The sequence below is a fragment of the Erinaceus europaeus genome, chromosome 17 (assembly GCF_950295315.1).
Source record: "Erinaceus europaeus chromosome 17, mEriEur2.1, whole genome shotgun sequence".
NCBI lineage: Eukaryota > Metazoa > Chordata > Mammalia > Eulipotyphla > Erinaceidae > Erinaceus > Erinaceus europaeus.
In genome coordinates this window covers 24,343,741-24,360,187 of record NC_080178.1, presented here as the reverse complement: position 1 = coordinate 24,360,187, position 16,447 = coordinate 24,343,741, and the positions used below count along the sequence as shown (strand labels likewise).

General features: G+C 37.4%; 1 pseudogene; it reads right to left on the bottom strand.

The window, feature by feature from the left end:
* Positions 1 to 10,852: 10,852 nt before the first annotated feature.
* On the bottom strand, positions 10,853 to 13,695 carry LOC132533696 (cell division control protein 42 homolog; annotated as a pseudogene).
* Positions 13,696 to 16,447: the final 2,752 nt, after the last annotated feature.

Below are 16,447 nucleotides of genomic sequence, written 5' to 3'. Positions count from 1 at the left end.
TACATACGTATAAAACACATTTATTCACATATGCAAATGAAAGTCAACATGTATTTCATTGAATGCTTAATATGTCCCACTTTGTTGTGACTGTGAATGCCATTTTAAACTTACACATATCTAATTTTTGGTAAATAAGAGTATGGCTTGATTGTGTGCATTGGATTCATAGTGCTTCTTCTAACAATTTAATTCTATGTATATTTATATTTTCTACATAGATATTTGAAGACAAGATTAAGTATTGGTTTTCCTTTTTTGTTTTGTTTATTGTTTACACTTCAACTACAACACTAACTTAGTGGACTATATATGGCTGCTTTAACATGGAAGCATCTATGATGTCATTAGAATCTTGCTCTCCATTGCCTTGTTGTTGGACTTCATCTTTTCCTTCTTCTGAACCCAGCCAGGTTGCAAGTAGGGACAAATTAAACAAGTCACCAAAATGCTCTGCACTCCTTCTCAGAGCATTAGGAGAAAAAAATATCTTGTCCTCATCAAAATTCCTGATTTGAGAATTTCTTCTGTGGCAGAAATGCTATTGTAGACTAGACAAATCAGACAAACCCACGTGATGCACTCTAACAGATCAACTCCATGGAGACTGGTGAAAAATCAGCACGTAGAAATTTGTAGTAATCAAGAAGCTCCTATGCTTCTTGGCATCATTGTCTGCTCTTGATGCTGAAGTTAGAGCCAACTAGGACTATCCCTGGGGACTCCAGGTAAACTTAGCTTCACATGGAGTGATAAGGGAAACAATGTGGCTTACCCAAAGAAAACCGAAGCTGAGCTTTTCCTGAATAGGGTAAATAGGCATCTCTGAAGACAAGAGGCTCACTTCAGGTGGTGTGCTGTCAGCCCCTCCCTACCCCTTTGTTGACACACACTTGTATTCAGAACCTTATGTTGCCTCTGCCAGGAAACCACATACAGACTTTGTTCCCTGCTTGCTCATCTACTCAGTCTCTGATTTGACATCACTGGCAGAATAAAATGGTAGCTTAGATCTCTATTTTCTTATACATCGTAGGATTGTAATACTACAAGCATAAAATCCCTCTTTTACTAGATTTTGTTTGACTTTTATGCACATAATTTTTCTTTGATGATATCAAATATTTGACTTTTACTCTATACTCCATCTTTTTTTTTTTTTTTTAACCCAGCAACAAAGGAACAAAACTTTCAAGAACTGCTTTGCGCCTTATTTAAATTCATACCTGATAGCAGCAGGATTCAAGTCAAGGTTAGCGTTAGGTCATTTGAAGTAAGACAATCTCCAGTAAAGTTCCCAGTTTATTTGTTTGTGTCTTTGATTATATTTTTAGCAATTCCAGAAGACCATGTGCTAGGCTTCTGACTCACTGGAAGCCAACTAACCAGAACTTTTAATTACTCAGTTCTACTTTGGAACACACTGATATTCTTGAGCAGAGTAGATAGCTAAACAATTGAAATGGTTTGAAAAAGATCTTCTGAAGAAAAATCTTAGTTAAGACAGAAAAATGCTAGTATTTCATGCTTGATATATCTAATTTCTGGTTCATAAAAGTCAAGATGTTTTACCTGTACCCCATAGTAAGTAAACTTTTCAGCAGCATCTGTAGTATTCTAGTGGAAGGGAAGGATAGTTTAGTGGAGGGAGATGTATACTGACAACTTATCTCAGGGAAATGTGGAACTGTGTCCCTATGATGACAGCAAACCTAAAAGTCTTTCGTAAAACAATATTGAAATTGAAAAATAAATAAATAAAATATAAATAAATATGTATAATTTAACTGAGGAATATTTTAATTACATTTTTATTTATGTATTATAGGATAGAGAGGGAGAAATTGAGAAAGGAGGAGGAGGTAGAGAAGAGACATAAAGACACCTGCAGCCCTGTTTCACCACTTGTGAAGCTTTCCCCCTGCATTTGGGAATCAGGGATTTGAATCTGGGTCTTTATTCACCATAATTTGTGTGCTAAACCAGGTGTGCCAAAACCTGGACCATGAAACCTATTTTGATTGATTTTATTACCACAGTAATTTTCTTTGTTTAAAATTTTTTTTTTTTTTACTTATGGAAAGGAAACCTTGACTAAACGGTAGGATAAGAGAGGTACAACTCCACACAATTGCCACCACCAGAACTCTGTATCCCATCCCCTCCCCTCCCTGATAGCTTTCCTATTCTTTAATGCTCTGGGAGTATGGACCCAAGGTCATTGCGGGATGCAGAAGGTTGAAGGTCTGGCTTCTGTAATTGCTTCTTCGCCGAATATGGGCATTGACAGGTTGATCCATACTCCTGTCCTGTCTCCTGAAGAATATTTTAAATGCATGTTTCAAAAACAAAAATAATTCATTGTACATAAAAAAATACTTTAAACTCAAACACTATAGCTATAGCTTATGTTCTATATTAGTCGTGGAATTAAATTAACTAGGACCAGTGCCCTCATACATGCCAGTTTATAATACTTTTACTGTACTCAGAAAATTGTGCTTGTGCTGTAATGTGTGAAAATGAACCATGGGAGACTTTTCTATTATGTTTAATCACTGAAATTTAATTGTAGCTTGGTTGACCCAGTTATTGCTTCATTCTTAGAAAATTTTATCACTTTAAATCTTATAATCTTTGTTATTTTGGTGGAAAAATCACACTTTAATATTTTAAAAAGTTTTTTAATCTATCACAGTTTTAACATTCATTTTCTTTACCATCTTCAAATTCTGTCACAATGCCTGTTTTAATTGTTCACTCTTTTAAATCTTAATCTTTGGGATTTGATATGTCCCTTTGAGCACAGCAAGGATTTTTATTTTATTAGCAAAAAAAAAAAATGGAATTAAAGTAGTGCTTTGGCTAAGTCTGTACAAAATCTCTGTCAGAGAATTTAAATCTTTGAAGGCATTTTGCTCATTTGATGGGGGCATTGCTCAAAGGTAGGATATTATATGTCTGCTTTTAAGTGGCATTTATTAATCAAAATTTATCAAATAAAATGTTATGGCCCCAAAGCCATAACTGTGTTATGTAGGCAGATTTGTACTTTGAATTTAAGTGAAGTGATATCTAATAAGCAACTTTCATGTTTTCTTTCCTCCAAAGCATATTTCAATCTTTTATTTCTCTTCAACTCTAACCTCTCTCATTATCATACTAAATTAAATTGTACCACACATTCCAAATTATTCAATGCCATTAGTGTTATCACAAAGCTAGCTTCTTGTTTCTTGCTTCTAACTCTTCACGTTATGAAGCAATTAGACTTTGCTGACTTAATTCTTAAGCCTACTTTTCTAGGTCTCTGCTTCTAAGCATCCATGCAAACTTATATAGTGGAGTTGTTTATAGAAATGAAGACTAATGGATGGAAAGGGCATTCCAAGCATTCTATGATAATTAGGTCACCTTAAAGTAACAGTGATAGATAAAATGAAAACTTCAGATTTTTTTTTATGCAATAGACTACATTCATTCTGTCATAGAAAAGACAAGAAAATATGGATTTAGATGTTGTAGATCATATACATTTCAAGTCAGGGAATGATCTTGATGGACTGGAAAGATCTCTTTAAAATATAGAGACATTATGGGAGAATGAGCCAGTCTAGGGTAAACTCTCTGCTTCCCAGGTACTTCTCTGTAGTTACATTATAGAAACAAAGGAGCTTCAAAGTCTCAGGTAAGCAAGGCAAAGTGTATTAGGAAAACATACACACATATATAGGTACTTATGATCTGCTGGAGAGGCAGAACGGCCCTATTATATTTAAAAGCTCTCTTCTTATACTCTTGAGACTGACTATAGGGCAGGCATGCAATGGTATGATGACTACATAGGTAGTGTTGTCTGACATATGTTTATTTATTTCCCTTCTGCAAGGCAAGATGCTATGGAAGTAGGTATTGGTTATTGTGTTGGTTTGTCACTGGGGGAGGATTTATAGAGACCGCTGGGGTTCTTGTCATTGGGGGTTTTCTTGGCCTCCACACTCCACAATTCAGTCCTGCTCAAAAAGACCTTTGCAAGGAGAGGAAAAGACATCCCTGAATCCCTGACTCTGTTTCTTTTAATTTGTACTTGGAGGTGGGGTGTTGGTCTGCTTCTAATTCTGCTTCTAAGACCCCTTCTGTTTTGATCATCACATTAGGTTCGCTTGCATTGCTTAACACTGTGGTCTGTTTACATAATCACTGCTTTACCTGAGACCCGCTTTGCATACAGGGCATTCATTAGTTTAATCCCACTGGTTCACACTCTCTTTTCACTCCTCCCCCTCTACTAGTCACATCCTGTTTTCCGCTATTTAATCCCCACTGGTTTGCGCTCTTTTTCCACTCCATCCCCTATCCTACATGCTTACTCTTCCTGACACTTCCACCTCAGGAGATATAAAGGACAGGATATTCTAATGAAGAGAGATTTGATTGATTTCACTGCATCCCCGCTCATCAATAAAGATTGAACTGCATTCCCAGCTCAGCCATGAGTACCTGGTCGTCTTTCTCCCACCTGCAAAGCTAGCCCAGCAGTGGGTATATGGGGGAGCAGGCTACACCACAGCATGTAAATTTGTTTGAATGAGGTGAGGGCTGATGGACTCAAACCTAGTCTTTATGAGTGGCAAAGCAGCACACTATCAAAGTGAGATATTTTTGTCATACCTGGAAAGATTTTTTTTATAAAAGTAGTTGCTTTTATTCTCATACTTTTGCATTAAAGCTTATTTGTAAAAAAAGTATATTAAAATAATTATACTTCATAATAAATATATCAGCAACATGTCCTGAACAAATCGCAATAACGTGTAGTGAGAAAGGGAAGCACCTTGTTTGTCATGCCTCCCTAAGGAGGTTTCCAGGGGCGGTAGCAGACTGGGTAAATTCTTTATGGAAGGAATGTGAATGAAGATAGCAGATTACAGATATTGTGTCTTGGAAATAATCAACTCTGAGCACAGTCCCTGCTTCCTGCATCAACAAAATGTAAAAACCGTGCAGATCAGTTAGGCTTATCTCAACACTTTTTCTTGTCTCTTTCAGGTACCTAAAGCTATCAGTGTTTTTATAGATAAAAATAGATGTTTATATATATTTATATTTATGTAAAGATATGCTGATATATATATTTTCTCCACTGAGGTTATTATTCTGTCTCTGTGACTATAAATTGAATCCACCAAGCTGGGAGCTATTCCACTTCTTCCTCCTTCTGCTCTATCTTCTCCTCTCCCTCCTCCTCCCCCTTCTCTTCCATCTCCTCCTCTTCCTCCTCTACGTCTTTCTTTTCCTCCTCACCCCTCTTCCCCTTGTCATTCTTTTATTTATTTATTTATTTATTTTTTACAGCAAAACAGAGGACTTAAAAGAAAAGAGGGCTAGAGAGTGAGAAAGATCCCTGTAGCACTGTTTCATTTCTCATGAAACTTACTCCTTGCAGGGCTTAAACCTGGGTCTTTGCTTATGGTAGCATGTGCACTTTACTGGGCACACAAAGGCCCATGCCTCTGTAGTATAGATACTTATAATGTTAAAATTTACTTGAAATATTGTTTCCTGAAGAATGTCTCTATAATAGCAATATATTTGAGGAGTTATATATATAATAATTCCTAAGGATTTTAGTGCACACTTCTCTGATCCTAATGTTAGTCGGAAGATTCCATTTTAGAGTTTTGATTTTTCTAGAGACAATACTTATACTACTTAGATGTGACTATTTCCAGTACTGGGAAAGCTGGTTTAGAACATCCTTGTATACACTGCTGCCTATTTACATCTCTGAAGTGTGCAAACTAGAGCCACCACCCAAATTCACAGAGGGTATCATTGAAGTACAGTGCAGGAGTATCCAGGAGACTCTGAGTTTAATTTGTGAGATACATCATCAAGAATAGTGTAACAGTCATATTTGGATTCATGCTAGTGGAAACTGGAGAATCTGAGAAAAACCATCAATAAAGCAGAAAATAATACCAGCAGGCCCATTACATTTCACAGTCAGTGTGCATGATCCAGACACCACAGAGTTTTGGTCAGTGTTAGCATGTTTCTTCTGCCAACCCAGGCACTTCTTTTTCTCTTTTGATTTCCTCATCTTTGTCATATGGTTTCAATTACTTGCTCAGTATTTATTTCACTGACCTCAGAATAATCAGTAAGAATGCATTTTTGACATGAGTTTTGTTTTATTATTTATTTTCATAGAACTGATATATCTATATCTGTCTGTCTGTCTGTCTATCTATCTATCTATCTACAGTGAGATATAGACACTATAGAGCTTTCCTTTGTGCCACGGTGTCGGGCTAGTGACATGAGAGAGATGACCCAGGAACTGAGCTGGTGGTGGTGAAGCAGTTCAAATCTTTATTCATCTGAACACCCCAGAGTTGGACAGTAGCACAGCGGGTTAAGCACACATGGCGTAAAGTGCAAGGGCCAGTGTAATGATCCTGGTCAGAGTGTCCCTGCTGTTTGAGGCCAGAAAATGGAAGTTGCAAGTTGGAAATGGGAGTGGCTTGACAATACCATACATGGTTATGGTTAGGAAATGGGAGGAGAAAGGTTAAAGGAGGCTGGGAAAGGTAGAAACATCCTTTGCAACTGTTTCAAGGTTTTTAACTGGTAGGATTAATAACACCCTGCAGGCAGGGAGGGTCTTGAGGGTAGTCAAAGAATATATCAAATGAGCAGAATGGGTGGGGAAATAGGGAGGATACCTTAAGTCATTTGTTAGACAAAGCAGAACATTGATATGTAGATAATAAGAGAGAGGGCCCTTCTATCAAGGAATGCAGGAAGAAGCAGGGGAGCTGGCTTAATGTTTTAAGGAATGCAAAACCCCTGGAGGCAGGAAAATGCAGGGGCTCTGGAGACAGGGAGTAACTGACAGGGAAGCAAAAAACTGAAGTCAGTACCTCTCCCCAGCTCAACCTTAGCAAGAGAGAGTCTTACAGGGAAATTCATTTTCTCAGTTCCCCATTTTTCAATGATGAAAGTCTCACCAAACTCATCCTGATTCTCACAGTATTACCAGCACCACAGTTCCTCCCATGCGTTGTTGGGGCTTCAGTGTGAGTAGTGTGCATGATAGAGCAAGTACCCTGTCTAGTGAGTTATCTCTTAGAGTCTGACACTTGCTTTAAACTGTAGGACCCTTCACTAAAGTGGTTCAGATTGACTTAAGCTTTGAAACAAACATGCTGACCTTATAATAATTTATCTATTTTTTATTACCTTTATTTATTTATTGGACAGAGACCACGAGAAATCAAGAGGGAAAAGGGTGATGGAGAGTGAAAGAGACAGAGACACCTGCAACAACTGCTTCACTACACATAAAGCTTTGCCTCTGCAGGTGGGGGCCAGGGGCTCAAATTTGGCTCCCTGTGCATTGTAAGATGTATACACAACTAGGTACGCCACCATCCGACACCAATAATTTCTCTCTTATAATAGTCCTTAGAATGTAAAAAGTGATAACACAGTTCTAACTAACAAAGTACTTTAAGTGTTGATTGATAGAAGAGATACAAAAATACCTTGAACTCAAATAGCATCTTAAAAGTGTTTTCAGATAGGTGAGGAAAGTTGCTATGAAAGTTTCAAAAGTATATGTAGGGAATTATATACAGATTTATGGATGTGGTCTGAATCTTGAGAATTAAATACTATTTATATACATTTAAGTTCCAGAGAAAAGATTAAACAGGTTAATATATATACTGCAGCATATCTTTACATAAAATATAGAGTATGCTGTCAAAATAGTATCATATGATAATAAACTATAACAAAAATGTAAATAACTTAACATTCTGTAGTTTAGGTATCATGCTTTAAAAGTTCACAACATCTGGAGTCATGAGGAATTGTCCAATACTTGAATTTCACAGTTTTTTCTTAAATGATATTTTTTTGTCTGTGATTGGTGCATTTAGATTTTGTAGTTCTTTTTGGTTCAGTTTTGGAAGTGCATAGGTTTCTAGGAATTGTTCCATTTCTTCCAGATTCTCTAGCTTGGTGGCATATAGTTCTTTATAGAAGTTTCGCAGGATTCTCTGGATTTCTGTGGTGTCAGTTGTGATATCTCCTGCATCGTTTACAATTCTATTAATTTGAGTCTTCTCTCTTTTTTGTTTGGTGAGTCTGGCTAGGGGTTTGTCAATTTTCTTTAATCTTTCAAAGAACCAACATTTGGCTTCATTGATCTTTTGTATGGTTCTTTTATTTTCGATGTTGTTTATTTCTCCTCTAACTTTAGTGATTCCTGTCCTTCTGGTTGCTTTAGGGTTCCTTTGTTCCTCTTCCTCTAAATCTTGAGGTGTGCAGTAAGATTGTTCATCGTTCATTTGAGCTTCTTCTTGGTGTTTAATATGTGATTGTATGGCTATAAGTTTCCCTCTCAGTACTGCTTTAGCTGTGTCCCAAATATTTTGATAGGTTGTGTCTTCATTTTCATTAGTTTCCAGGAACATTTGAATTTCCTGTTTGAGTGAGTCTCTGACCCAGTGGTTCTTAAGGAGCATGTTGTTTAGTTTCCAAATTCTATGTCTTTTAATAATTTTCCGTTTGTTGTTAAATGTTAGTTTTACTCCACTGTGGTCTGAGAAGATACTTGGGATGATTTCAGTGCGCTTGAATTTATTGATGCTGTCTTTGTGGCCTAATATGTGGTCTATCCTTGAGTATGTGTTATGTGGATTTGAAAAGAAGGTGTATTCCAGTTTTCTGGGGTGGAGGAGTCTGAAAATGTCCAAGAGGTCTAGTCTGTCAATCTCTTCATTCAATTCTCTTGTATCTTTATTGGTTCTCTGCTTTGTTGATGTGTCCTAGTGTGAGAGTGGGGTATTGAAGTCTCCCACTATTATTGTATTACTATTGATGTATTTTTGAAATTCTTTCAGTAGATGCTTAATGTATTTAGATGGTCCCTCGTTGGGTGCATAGATGTTAATAATTGTTAAGTCTTCTTGGCTGATTGATCCTCTAATCATTATGTAATGTCCTTGCCTATCTTTTATTACTTTATTTAATTTAAAATCTATCGTGTCTGAGATGAGAATGGCTGTTCCTGCCCTTTTTTGTGGACCGTTAGCCTGTATGATAGTTTTCCATCCTTTCACTTTAAGTCTGTGTTTATCTTGTTGTGACAGATGTGATTCTTGCAAGCAGCATATGGTTGGGTTATGTTTTCTGATCCATCCCCCCACCCTGTGCCTTTTGATGGGTGAGTTTAAGCCATTGACATGTATTGATATTATGGATTTAATGTATTGTAGTGCCATTGTTCTAAAAAACAATTTGTTTACTCTGATATATTGCAAGTATTATAGTGATGTTCTTGTTTATAAGAGGTCTTTTAGTACCTCTTTCAGGGCCGGCTTGGTGATAGTTGCCTCCTTTAACTGTTGTTTGTCTAAGAAGGTTTTGATCCCTCCATCTAGCTTGAATGAAAGTCTAGCAGTATATATTACCCTGGTTGAAACCCTTTTTTATTCAGGGCTCGATAGATATCTTGCCACTCCCTTCTGGCTTTTAGAGTTTGAGTGGAGAAGTCTGCAGATAATCTTATGGGTTTTCCCTTGTATGTGACTTTTTGTTTCTCTCTTGCAGCCTTTAGGATCCTTTCTTTATCCCTACTTCTTCTCATTGTGACTATGATGTGTCTTGGTGTCTTCAGGTCTGTGTTGATTCTGTTTGGTACTCTCTGGGCCTCTTGAACCTTGATATCCTTTCTGTTATTCAGGTCGGGGAAGTTTTCTTCTATTATTTCCTCTAGAATGTTTGCTTCCCCTTCCTCTCTTTCTTCCTCTGGCAGGCCAATTATACGAATGTTACTTCTTTTGAGATCATCCCATATGTCTCTGTTGTTGTTTTCAGTGTCTCTCAATCTCTTTTTAAGCTCTTTCACCTCTTTCTTAGTTTTCTCTAACTCATCCTCTGTCTGAATAATTCTGTTTTCTGCTTCTGTTAGTCTGCTTTCCCTTGCCTCAGCTTCTTTCTTCATTACAGCTATTTCAGCTTTCAGTTCTCTAATTGCCTGAAGATAATCAGTATTTTCCTTGGGGGTCTCAACTGTTGTTTCCCTAATACTGCCATTCCTTTCCTCCAATGTTGTTTTCATTTCTGGGATTAATAAGTTTATTATTGCTTGCATACTTTTCTTATCTATGGTTACTTCTGGCTGATTTGTAGTTTCTTCTGGGCTCTTGTCTTCATTCATTGGGGTAGCAGTTTTATTTGTTTTTAATCTACCCATTTTTTTATTTATGTGTTTCTCTCTCTTTTTTTATGCTCTGTTGTTCCTCAGTTGTTGTGTCTTGAGTACAAGTAACACTGTACTAAATACCTTTATGACAACTGCATTCACCAACCTCCAGAATTACAGTAGCAACTGAAGTAGTATTGAAGTAGTTTAATCGTTACCAGTTAGCCAAACAATTTCTCCAGTCCGTGAAAAAATAGTAACCAAATCCCAGTGAAGAAAGAGAAAAGAAAGAGAGGATAGCAAGAATAGACAGTTATGCAAATCTACTATCCGGTGTATATTCTAGGGGTAACAAGAGGGGATAGGGAACTAGAACAGAGATGCACACCTAGAGAATCCACTCTGAGTCATATTTCTTCCCCAAAGTAATTCACAAATTCAGAAAGGCAAAGAAGAAAGAAGAAGTGTATGACAAGATTAAAAAGAGAGAGAGAGAGAGAGAGATAAGAGAGAGAAAAGGGAGAAGATAAGAAGAAGAGTTGTGTAGGCAGTTTTCTGCAGGAAGTTCAGTTAACAGCTGCCCCAAGAGCCTGAATCTGTAATGAATATGACCCTTGTGTCAAACAATAAAGGTCACAAGTCAGTTGGTCCTTTTGGCATAGAAAGACCTGTTGAGGGTAAAAGGGTGTCTTGGAAGCACATTTTCTTAATATGCAAAGCAACCTGATCCTTTGTAAATACTTGAGACCACTTTTGAATAACAGGAAGAATTTCTTCTGAAAGTAATACAAAAGGTTTTGTTGAAAATTGCTTTTGAAATCTTATTCTAAAACCTCTCTTCCTTTGAGGAATGGGGCACCTTCTATCTTCATTCATTTGCCATCAAATTAAGTCCATACTCTCATGCTGTGAGACTCAGAGAGTGTCATTTATTAAATTAACTGGAAAATTTGGCAACTCCCTGATGTAGTGCAACATAGTCAAGAATGTCGCCTATTTCTGTTGAATAGCTGGAGTGGTGCCCTTTAAAATTTTTGTCTTAACAAGTTGGAAATAACCTAAACACTGATCTATAGCCAAATGTGATTATTTTGTTTCACTTTTTGATGAAATGTGAAGTACTGAGTGAAAGCAATATGAAATTGCATGTTAATGTTCATCACTAAGTGATAATACTCAGTATACAGAGGTATTTATAAGTATGAATATAGATGAAAAGTTAAACACACATCTAAACATTTCATTGAAAATACAGTTGCAAAAAATGTATACCACAATTTTGGCCTGACTCAGTGATAGATATACTGTTACATTTTTTTCAAACTCTGAGATTTCCCCAACTTTCTATCACATAACTATTAAATTTCCAAAAGAAAATAATTCTTCATAAAATTTTTAGTTTGACAAATGTTAATTGAATACACCTGAGTACCAGCTACAGCCTTTTTTTGAGGTACAAAGAGAAACTGTGTATAAATCCTTCAATGGGTCAGAAGGTGGAGGGCAGTGAAAGCCATATATTAAAGATACATGCAGGTGCAGAGATGATTCAGAACAAAGGAGTAATCTACTGAGACAAAGGGCGGGTGTAAGGAACCTGCTTTCACTGTTGCAAGATAGCTTGTTTAGATAGCATACTCACTTTGTTCTACTCCTGACTCAGGATCTAGTCAGGTCCCAGTGTTCTAAAGGAAGCTTTGTGTGCTATTCTCTCTCTCTCTCTCCCCCTCACTCTCTCCCTCCCTCCTTCTTGTTTATCTTCCCCTCTGCCCCTCCCTCTACCTGAAAATGTTTGCCTACAGCAGTTCAGCTCCTTGTAATACAAAGTAATAATATCAGAAAGTAAATAGAGCAGTTTTCTTATTACTTTATACATGTTATCACTGAGAAACATATACTGAACACTTAATATATGCTGTCTTATTTCTGATGTTAGGATTACAATAGTGAACTGAACAGCAAAGATTCCTGTCCTCAATGACCTTAAATTCTAACAGAGAAGACAGATAATAATGAGAAATGATGAGATGGCAGATAATAATAAAAGAGCTTGAAGGAATCATGTTAAGTGAGATAAGCCAGAAGGAGATGGATGAATATGGAATGATCTCACTCATGGGCAGAACTTTAGAAACAAGAACAGAAAGGAGAAAATATGAAATAAAACTTAGACTAGTTTGATGTAGTTTACAAAGGAGGAAGGCAGCAGTTGTGTGTGTGTGTGTGTGTGTGTGTGTGTGTGTGTGTGAGAGAGAGAGAGAGAGAGAGAGAGAGAGAGAGATTTAGTGTAATAGGAAGGCTTTCACGTCCTACTACATGATAATAGAAAAAGACATAATCTGGAGGTGAAAATGTTTTGTTGACATTTAGCATGGCGTGATGGAAAACTGTACCCATGTGACAACTGTACTATAAACTATTAACCTTCCAATAAAAACAAAGTGCATTATTAGTACTAAAGAAACAGAACAGTAAGGAAAACAGAAGGAGATCTGAAATGTGGCCAAGACAGTGAACAGATAGGTTACACTTTATTTTTTATTTCTTTTTTATTTAAGACTAAGAGGTATCAAGAGGGAAGGGGAAGGAGAGAGAAAGAAGACCTGCAGCACTATTTCACCACTTGGGAATCTCTCTTTTTATTGTTGGGGATCAGGAGTTTGAACCTGGGTCCTTTCACATTTTAGCATGTCTCCTTTACCACATGTGTTACCCCTTGGACCCTTTCTCCTAAATGTTTTGTTTTCCCTCTTCAGGATTATTGCTGGGGCTCGGTGCCTGCACTATGATTCCACTGCTCCTAGTGGCTATTTTTTCCACTAAAAATAATTTAAGTTTTTATTGAATAGAACAGAAAAAAATTGCGAGGGGAGGGGGAAGTAGAGAGGGAGAGAAAAAGATAGACACTTGCAGACCTGCTTCACTGCTTCTGAGGCGCCCCCATGCAGGTGGGGAGCTGGGGGAAGCTAGTGTAGCATCATCAAATACATTCTGTACTTCTTTCTACATGAGTACAGAACACTCCCCAGACTTGACAGCATCCAGGTCACAGGCCAGCATTTCAGCAGTCTCTAGAGTGATGGACTTACCTTTGTCCTTAGCAAGGTTTTTAGTAGTAGTGGTATCATAGCTGAGATCAGTTTGGGTCCCAACCAGCAGGAAAGGAATCTTTGGGTAGTGGAAAGTTATCTCAAGCTCTGTCTTTTCTTTTACATTTTCAAATGAGGTTGGATAGACCACTGGAAAACAGACTAGAAATAGATCTGTTTGTGGATAACTCAGCATCTCTGATCATTCATATTCCCCTTTCCTTGAATTATCAAAAACTGTAGGACCCTCCGCCAGCCATACTGTGATTGCATCATTGGCAAAAACAGTCAGTACATACTCAATGGAGGTTTATGTGTCATGTAAGATTTCAGGAAACATGTTTAATGTAAAGCATCACTGCCAACAACACATTTAATTGTCTGCATTGCTGAAGCAGTTTTGTATTCACTTTAAATATTTCAAATTCCATGATGATCCCAGTTTCTTAGTCAAGGGATTGGTGTTATTGTTGTTATTGTTTAGGGTCTCCTCCTCCTTTAGTCATCTCTAAAACATTGTTATGAGTTATGTGGTACTGGGCTGGGCTGGGGAGATAGCATAATGTTCATTCAAAATTTTCTAGCTTAAGACACTGAACTCCCAGGTTCAATCCCCACACTGTAAATCAGAAATGAGCAGTGCTCTGTCTTCTTTCTTTCTCTCTCTTTTTCTCTCACTCCCTCTCTCCCTCTCTCCCTCTTATGAAGTAAATAAATAAACTATTTTTTAAAAGCCTTTGTTAAAAAAGGAATATGTAGTATTTTGTGGGCACTGAGAAAATTAAGGCAGAAAAATTGCATCTTTTATTTTATTTTTATATTATTTAATAATGATTGATAATATTGTAGGCTCAAAGGGATATAATCTCATATATCCCCACCACCAGAGCTCCGTATCCCATCCCTCCATTGGAAAATATCCTTTTCTTTATTCCTCTGGGATTATAGAGCAAAATTCCACATGGGTTACTGAAAATGGAAGGTATGGCTCCTATAATTGGTTCTATATGGAACATGGTCTGGATGGGAACATACAGAGGAAAAAATGATAATAAAGGAGAATGCAGGAGAATTTCTTGAGTGAGTGAGTAAGCCTATACATAAGTAGAAGCTTCAGTTCGTAACAAAAGTACACTTCATTTATCTGTGAGGCTCTGTGGGAGGGTGGGTGGTGGTAGTCCAGAGGATGGTAGGTGGGTAAGTATAGTGGTAGGAATATGGGAAAAGAATTTCTCCCCTTTTTGATTGTTTTCATTTTAGAATCCAGTGAGAAGCAACTTCATCAGATGAGAATGACTTTGGGAGAGGATATGTAGAAAAATTGAGAAAGATAGAGGTATTAAATAAGAGAGTGAGAGAATGACTGGATTAAGGAAAGTAATGTAATTATTTTCAAACTCAGGTCCCCTGCTGAGATTCATTTTCACTAGGTTAAAACTAACCAGCCTATGTAGTGAGCGATTCACTAACCTCATTAACTGCAGGCAATTACTTTGTGGCGTTGTCAAACATTTATGAGTGAAAAGGGATAAAGTGGCTGAAGGTAAACTTAAAGGGGGGTTAAAGGCAATGATTGATCATGAGATTTAAACTGGGAAAGAAGAAATAAAAGGACATCAGCTTGGTGATTCTACTTCACAGCTTCTTGTTGAAGACCAGGAGGTTTATTGCTAGATCTCTGTGCCTCTGTGCATGTTAGAGTGCAAACGTCCGTCCCTCTCAAGAGTAAAAGAGTGACAGGTGTCCTACTCTGTGGCCAATATTATTACTCATTTCCAAACAAGTTCTCTTCTTCTTCCAAGAAGTAGCCTTTGGAGATCTTTATGGTCTTCTGAATGCTTAGATATACCTGTATATATCACTTAATTCAGAGAAGAAACACAGTTGGCTCAGCTGACAACCGCACACTGATCAGAGCAGAATGTATATCACATTTGCTGCTCAATTCAACACTTCTGGGACCATATAAGATTTATTTCGTTTTCTAAATCATGCTAAATATGCAGGTTCACTTTATAAGAAGTCTTCCTGCAAATAAAAATAATAAAGTATTAAAAAGCATTGAGCTCTACAACCTATTTTAAAATTATTTCAAGGTCTTTCTTTGATAGTTTAAATAATGTATATTGATATTAACATCTGGTTCTAAAGAAGAAAAAGTAAGTGTACCAAACAGCTTTCAGGAGAATGCACACATACACACAATTTGGTTTTATCTTGTATTGCTGTTAGAGTCTGTGCTCCAGGATTTCTGTGCGTTTACTGTCTTGAAATATTATATCATTGTTACTGATAACAAAATAAAAGAACTATTTTTATTTGTGAATGAATACAGGATTTCTGATAAAGATGTATTACTTTTTTTTGGGGGGGGGTAATGGTCTGTAGTTGGTACAGTTGTTGGTCCATGTGTGAGGTTTCTCTGTTTTCTGCAAAATACTCTCACCCCCAGCCTAGATCCTCCTCTGGCATCATGCACCAGGACCTGAAAGCCACTGAACTCCCAGAGTCCTTTACTTTGCTGCAATACAGAAAACTCAGTCTATGTTCTTTGTTTTTATTTCTCAACTTATGCCTATCAGTGGGATTATCCCATACCCATGCTTTTATTTCTGGTTTATTTAACTTAACATGATTCCTGCAGTCTCTATTGAAGATGAGGTGAAGAAAGTAAATTCACCTTTTTTTTTTTTGCCTCCAGGGTTATCCCTGGGGCTTGGTGCTTGGAATCCACTGCTCCTGGAGGCTATTTTTTCCCCTTTTGTTGCCCCTATCGTTTATCATTGTTGTTACTGCTGTTATGGTTGGATAGGACAGAGAGAAATCAAGAGAGGAGGGGAATACAGAGAGAGGGAAAGATAGACACCTGCAGACCTGCTTCACCACTTGTGAAGTGACCCCCCTGCAGGTGGGGAGTCGGGGGCTCGAACCAGGATCTTTACGCTGGTCCTTGAACTTTGCACCATGTACACTTAACTTGGTGCCCTACCACCCCACCTCCTAAATTCATAATTCTTTTAATTTCTTTTAAAATATTTTTATTTATTTATTATTATTGTATAGAGACAGAGAGGAATTGAGAAGGGCGGAAGAGATAGAGAGGGAGTGAGGCAGACACGTGCAGCCCTGCTTCACCACT